At 42.5% G+C, this 8004-nt stretch overlaps 1 pseudogene; it reads left to right on the top strand.

Annotated features, from left to right (window-relative positions):
* Nucleotides 1-2242: 2242 nt before the first annotated feature.
* The window catches only part of LOC110336026, an 8091-nt pseudogene continuing 2329 nt past the window's right edge, over nt 2243-8004 (top strand).

Raw genomic sequence — 8004 nt, 5'->3', positions numbered from 1 at the left:
CCAGTCCGCTCTTTCCCCGGCAGTGCAGCAAAAATAATTCTTAACAGTAAAAGAACTGCTGGGGGAATCACCATCCATGACCTCAAGCTTTGCTACAGAGCTGTAGTAATTAAACTGCATGCTATTGGTACAGAGACAGTGATGTTGATCAATGGAATAGAATTTAAGGCCCCATAATAAAACCACATGCTTACGGATACTTGATCTTTGCCAAAGAAGCCAAAAATATAAAATGAAAAAAAAAAAGAAAGCATCTTCAATAAATTGTGCTGGTCTAACTGGCTGTCTGTATGTAGAAAAATGAATGGACCCATATTTGTCACTTTGCGCAAAGCTCAAGTCCAAGTGGATCAAGGAACTCAACATAAAACCAGATACACTGAATTGAATAGAAGAGAAAGTGGGAAAGAGCCTTGAACTCATTGGCATAAAGGGAAATTTCCTAAACAGAACTCCAATGGCTCATGCTCTAAGATCAAGAATTGATACGTGGGATCTCATGAAATTGGAAAGCTTCTGTGAGGCAAAGGACACAGTCGATAAGACAAATTTGCAACCTACAGATTGGAAAAAAAAAATCTTCACTAACCCTATATCCAATAGAGGGATGATATCCAAAATATATAAAGAATTCAAGAAGGTAATCACCAAAATACCAAACAACCCAGTCAATTATATATAACTAAACTGAGATTTCACAACTGAGGAATCTCAAATGACTGAGAAGACCTTCCATCCTTTTTTTTTTTTTTTTTTTTTTTTTGGTTTTTGGTTTTTTGAAACAGGGTTTCTCTGTATAGCAGCCCTGACTCACTTTGTAGACCAGGCTGGCCTCGAACTCAGAAATCTGCCTCTCAAGTGCTGGGATTCAAGGAGTGCGCCACCATGCCCGGATTGAACTTTTTTTTGAGTTTCTTTTGTTTTATTAGATATTTTCTTTATTTACATTTCAAATGCTATCCCGAAAGTTCCCTATACCCCACCACCACCCCTGCTCCCCTACCCACCCACTCCCACTACTTGGCCCTGGCCTTCCCCTCTGCTGGGTCATATCAAGTTTGTAAGACCAAGGGGCCTCTCTTCCCAATGATGGCCGATTAGGTCATCTTCTGCTACATATGCAACTAGAGACACGAGCTCAGGGGGTACTTGTTAGTTCATATTATTATTGCACCTACAGGGTTGCAGCCCCCTTTAGCTCCTTGGGTACTTTCTCTAGCTCCTCCATAGGGGGCCCTGTGTTCCATCCAATAGCTGACTGTGAGCATCCACTTCTGTGTTTGCCAGGCACTGGCATAGCCTCACAAGTGGCCGCTATATCAGGGTTCCTTCAGCAGAATCTTGACCTTCCATCTTAAAACTATGTTTTTCACAGTGGAAGACTGGGCCCTGCCTGTGGGATCATCAAGGTTTCCATTTCTCTGTTAGTCAAAGCCACACATAGGACATTCTCCCTTCCATACTTTTCTCTCCCTCTCCCTTTCTCTTTCCTTCCCCTTATCCTCCCCCCTCTCTCTCCCTCTCTCTCCCACACTCTCCTCCTACCCCTCCTTATTCCTCCCCCTCCCTTCTTTTCTCTCTCCTTCCCTTTCCCTCTCCTTCTCTTCCTCGTTCCCTCCATCCCTTCTTTCTCTCTTTTCCCCATATTTTCCCTTCCCTCCTTATCTCAGTACTGAATTCCCTAACTGAAAAACTTTGAATTCCTTCCAAAGCCCATTATGGCCATGCCTACCTAAGACCAGGTATACAAGTGTGCATCCCAAGGCAGGACCTTAATGATTTTAACTTCCAAATGTGATAATTTTTGTCAGATCTAACTAATAAAAGTTATCCATAGAGTCTGCCAGAGGACCTGGGTTTTATTTCCAGCACTCATGTGGCAATAAATTGGACCAGTAACAGTAGTTCCAGGGTGTGATGCCTACTTCTAGCCTCTGTAGGCACTGGGTACTCAGGGCACAGAAATACATATAAGGAAAACATCAATACACATAAAACAAATAAACAGCAAGCCTGTTTGTTTATTTGTTTTGGAGAACATACAGAGATCCTGAAATATTTGACAGGCCCTAGGAAATATGACATTAAGAACTTAATGTAGGGTAACAGGTGTCACTGTACAGTATATACATTTTATCCTTCTTGTTGAGAGTCAAAGGAGAGGAAAAATAGAATTAGAGATTTCCCCATTTCCTAAGAGGTTTCACCTCTTTGTAACTTAAATTTTGCCTGGTACTTTTGCATGGATACTGATGATACTTCACCAGTTCTCATTACAGTCAGCTGGTGAGTACCTAGAGAATCCAATCAGATCTACCACTGGAAGGATGGGGAACTCAGAAAACTGCACTCCCCTGTTGCTGGTGGTTGTTGCAGGTTCCAGTGGGTTCAGGAGTCCAGTAGGACATAACCTCAGAGGGGAGGAGCAAGGGCTTTGAACCAGATCCTCAGGATCCCTTCCCTACCCTATCCTGTGCTCCTTGTCCTGTCTGGTCCCTCCATGCCCCACCCCACCACTTTTGCACTTACCTGCATTCTCATAGAAGGGTCCTGAACTCAACCTGCACTTCCCCTAGGTTCACATTCACTGTGTTATTTTCAAATTGTCCTGTCCCAGTACATATCTGTAGACTACAAGTATGACAGGCAGTTTCAGCTACTACACTGTTCAGCTACTACAACCAGACTGAAGGCAGTGAGTTACCTCAGGCCTGGGTTAGACTCCTACATATCCCCACTGCCTAGCCTGACTAGCCCTGGGTCCCAGGTTCAATGTATGGAGGTGGGCTTCAGAACCCTCAGCAACCCTGAACCAGTTACACTTACAGTTTAGGTTCAAACCTGCAGGTGGGTAGAGCAAGGTGAGGTAGCCTGAGACTGACAGACAGCCATGTTGTTGTCAGATTCTCATATCCTGCAGTGGATGTTTGCCTGCAAGGTAGGACCATACATGGGACTTCTTGGAGCATACTATCAGACTGTATTTGATTGCTTGGATTACATCACCCTGAATGAAGACCTGAGCTCCTGGACTCCATCAGACATGGTGGCTTAGATAACAAAGAGCAAGTTAGATTCAGATGGTGCAGCAGAATACACTTCTAGGCCTATGTGGATGAAGAGTGCCTGGAGCTGTTCCACAGATCCCACAGAATGGAAAGGAGACTCTGCAACAAGCAGATGTGAGGAACAAATAGGAACCCACTTTTAGTAAGCACAAATATCCCCTCAAACATACAAGTGGGGCTCTTGATGTCTGGGGAGGGAGGAAATACCAGATCATCTGGAATATTGCATAAGGAGGAGAAAGAATGCTACTGGCTTTCCTGATCCAACATCAGAGTGTGACTGTACCCAGGGCTGACCCTACTTTCAGAACATTTGAATCTGTTCCAGGAGGGAAAGAGGAAATGCCATGGAATAAACAACCAAGTACTTCCAATCAGTCTGCAGCTCATTGGGAACCATGGCCTCTTTCAGGCCTGATTCGCTGCCCACCTCCAATGTCTTTGGAGGTCACAGTCCACTGATGACCACAGTCCACTCTCAGCTCAACCCAGTCAGAATTAGAGATGGGAAATCTGAAGACTCCTACTTGACTCTGTCTTAGGTTTTTCTATTCTTACAAAGAAACACCATGACCAAAAGCAAATTGAGGAAGAAAGGGTTTATTTGGCTTATCCTTCCAGTACTGTTCATAATTGAAGGATGTCAGGGCAGGAAGTAAAACTGCTGATCTACAGGATACTGCTGTTTCCTGGCTTGCACCCTATGCCTTTCTCACACTGCTTTCTTATAGAACCCAGCACCTCCAGGCCAGCAATGGCACTACCTAGTATGAGTTGAACCTTGCAGCATCAATCACCAATTAAGAAAATGACCTATAGTCTTGCCTACAACCTAATCTTGTGAAGTAGTTTTGTTAATGGAGATTCCCTCCATTGAGATGAGTTTAGCTTGTGTCAAGTTGACATGACACTACTTGATTTTTTAGAACATTCCAAGGAATAGCACATGTTAGATACCTAAATCTAGGCTCCTGTATGGAGCTTGCATGTCTCCTTTATCCTAATTCTGTCCATTCCAAGGATACTCACATGAGCCCCAATGACTCCCCCAAAAGAATGCAAAACACTTAATATTTCCAACCCTTCCTTCTCAACTCCCCCAAAGGCACATGTGTCCTATCACCCCAGATGTGAAGGAGATGTCGTTGTGAAGTGTGAGGTCATTGGTTTTATCCAGACTTGGCAGCAGGATGGGAAGGACCTGACCTAGGACAAGGAGATTGTGGAGACTAGGCCTTCAGGGGATGGAACCTTCCAGAAGTGGGCAACTGTGGTGGTGCCTTCTGGTGAGGAGCAGTGATACACATACTATGTGCATCATGATTGGCTAACTGGATCCCTTGCCCTGAAATAGGGTAATAAAGGATAAGGGTAACAGAATCAAGGAAAGAAAGAGCCCAGATCAAATCAGGATCAGAACCCTCACCCTCCACTCCTTTCCCTGGAAAATCCTCTCAGTCCTCTGTAGTCACCATGGTCATCACTGCTGGTCTGGTTTTCCAGGAAGATGTGCTTTCTAATGTTGTGGTGTGCAAGAGGAGGGAGACAGGTAAGCAAAAGGGTAGCCTGAGTCATCCTCCTCACCTGTGGATTCCAGGTCTTTGGAGGAATTAATCCTGCCTATTCTCTGGGAAGACTTTGGCTCACCATCTCAAATGACACAATTGTTTATATTATCATTCTATTTTATTGTCTATGAGTGTACTATGTAGTTGCTTCTGTGTACAATGTAGCTATATGCTCAAATCATGTGTGTATGTGTGTATGTGTATATGTATATGTGTACGTGTGTGTGTGTGTGTGTGTGTGTGTGTGTGTGTGTGTGTGTATGACCTAGAGGTCAGTATGTGAGTCTTCCTCTATCTTTTCTATCTTTTCTAGAGATGGAATCTCACCAATGTGATTAGAACAGCTAACCAATAAACTCCAGGAATTCACCTATTTCTGACTCCCTGGTACTGGGATTACAGAAATGAACCAATTGCATACAGACAGACTAAAAACACATAATTTAAACAATTTGCATCTGAATCCCAAATAATTAAATTTTAAAAAGATCAAAATTCCAAAATTACAATACTGGGAAAACATTTTTTTAATTCATGTAAAGACATTTACTTGCATTTTAAAGATATGTTTATTAAGGTACATAAAAGTATCAGAGAGGCCACTTTATTCCATAAAATAGGAAATAGCATGCACATTTGCATGCACAGGCACTCAGAAACAATAATGAAAGTCACACTGATCTAGCATCATGAGCAACACAAACTAGGAAGCAGTATCTCAAACAAACGCTCACCTTGTCTGAGTCTCTGCCCTGACAACCTAAATGGAAACATGGCAAATAAAGGCCAAATTCTTTATTCAGAGTCAAAAGTAGGAGGGGAAGTTCCCTGTTCAGAACAAATGCTTCAGAAGGCTTTTTTACACTTCCTTCTTATCTCACCAGATTTTTCAAATCCTTCCCTGAGATTGCAGTATTAGTTCTAGTAGCTTCTCTTAGGCTAGGATTAATACATTTCACTAGACCATCATGGTCATTCACCTTCATGGCCTCATACCTACTGTATTCTTTCCACAGGGGAAAAAAGCAACAGTTTTTCTCCGAGTCCAGTAACTGTGGTGGGATATGGTACCTGGTAAGGGATAGAGTAGACAGAAGCCCATGGGGAGACACAGCCAACACATAACGTCTACTTTATCCCCTCATGTGGGGTTCTGATCAAGTCTCATTTGATCTACCACAGGCAGTAACACTGATTAAGGCCCTGATGCTTCTATCACAATCTAGAAAGATAAGACCTTGCAGGGCCTAACCTTTGTCATGTGGTTGGACAGAGAATCAACTCCTGGGTTATGGGGACTCTAAGCATTGGGACATTTTGAGTTGAGTTCTTCAGAGTATCACCACTTCAAGAGAATAGTCTGAATTTCTTTTATTTTCTTCCCTAGTATGAAAGCACCGCTTTGTTTGGGACTGAGTTTTACAGACTGTGTTCAGATCTCTCCTTCTCTACTATGAAATCAAGTTCCCCAGTTTCTCTTTCTGAAGTTGGCAGCTTATGCTGTCCCCTGTCAGCACAATGTGATGAAGTGAGCATCCCAGACCAACCCTGAGGACTGAGTCTGTTACCCGTACCTGTGTAACTTCCCTGTCTTCCCTGTAACACAGGGGGGATCTAGGACTTCTTCATCCCTTGTGAAACTTTAGAATGCTATGAGCAGCTTTTTACTTCTCTATTGAAAATAAAGTTGTAGTTATAGCTTTAAAAAAAAATCTTCTGAATAGAAGATTTGGTTTGTATTATTTAAAGAGGAAGATTTGTAACTTTCAAAGGAAATAAAACATAAAAACTAACAAAAACACCATGAACCCCAATAATGAACTGAGTCTGCTGTGGGTGTTTCAGGAGAAGGCTAGAAAGCTGATTGTGGCTGGAATTTTTATGGGCTTGTATGGGCTTGGATGTAATCATCTCCTCTACATTTTATCTACAATAGAATGAAATAGATTTGGAATGTGATGCCATGTGAGTTATATGTAATGTCCTGAACATTGATGAAACTACCTAGGGAATGACTAAGATGAAAAGGAATCAAGAACTGAGACCTGGGCTCAAATAATTTATTTTGGCAGTTATCTAAATTCAGTAAAACTCTGTTTTGTATGGATTTTTTACTTTAGCAATTTTAATGCTTCAGGATTGCACTTTCCTCTGTTAGAATGGTAATGTAAATTCTGTGCCATTGTATAATGGAAGTGTGTAATTTGCTTTGTGTTTCTGATTTTACAGGGGGTTACTAATAAGTAATTGCTTCAAGTCTCAGAAGAGATTTTGGACATGGGAATTTTAAACTGTGTGAAGACTGTGATAGACTAATGAAGCTTGAAATTAGACTAAATGAATTTTGCTATATTGCCCCAACATTCAGGGACAATCAGTGGGTACCCACGGCAAGGGAGTGAAGAGAAAGAAGGGAAGAGAGTGGGAGGGAAAAGAGACATGAAGAATGAGAGCAAGTTAATTATATTGATCAAGCTCTGAAAAATTTTATCCAGGAGTAGCAATATAAGCATAAGCAAGAGGAGGCTTCAAGGGAGGGGGAAAGAGTCCGGGGGCTCTCTGAAGGTCAGGTGGCAATCTTCAACTCTAGGAACCAACGGTAACAGTGTCCTCTTTACCCACAAACATTCTTGCTGTTATGACCATAATTGTTCTCTCAGGATTGTTTATGTAAGCCAGAAAATTCCCTTAAGGCCATGGCTGAGGCCAGGGCTCCTGGCACTATATGTATGGCTACAAGGCTATGGGCTCCATGGAATGGAATGTGATGTTTTGAATAAGAATGGCCACAAATGGTGAACTATTTGAATATTCATCCCTAAATGTTAAAACTTGATAGGTTTCTCCATGTAAATAAATTGAATTGAGCCAAATTAAAGTATAAAGGCAGGCTTACTGGGAGCACCTCTCAGGTCGCTCCCTGAATTCATAAGAAGTCAGATGGATTCACTGGATTCACAGAAGTTCAGTAAAGTCCCATAGTTGGCCATGTGTTCACATTGCATACCTTTAATCCCAGCACTTGGGAAGCAGAGGTGGGCGCATCTCCAAGTTCAAGGTCACCTTCATCTACAGGGCAAGTTCTATGATAGCCTGGGCTACACAGAGAAACCCTGTCTTCAGTAGAAGAAGGATCAGGAGCAGGAAGAGGAGTATAAGGAGGAGGAGGAGAAAAGGGAAGAAGGAAGAAGAAGAACAAGAAGAACAAGAAGAGGGGGAGAAGAAAAAGGAGGAGGAGGAGGAGAAGAGGAGGAGGAGAAGAGGAGGAGGAGAAGAAGGGGAAGAAGAAGAAGGGGAAGAAAACTCTATATGACCTAGAACAAGGCAAGGCCTGGGCCAAGTAGTGGGAGTGGGTGGGTAGGGGAACA

The sequence above is a fragment of the Mus pahari genome, chromosome 18, assembly GCF_900095145.1.
Source record: "Mus pahari chromosome 18, PAHARI_EIJ_v1.1, whole genome shotgun sequence".
In the NCBI taxonomy this organism is placed as follows: Eukaryota; Metazoa; Chordata; class Mammalia; order Rodentia; family Muridae; genus Mus; species Mus pahari.
This window is presented reverse-complemented; position numbering and strand designations above follow the sequence as displayed.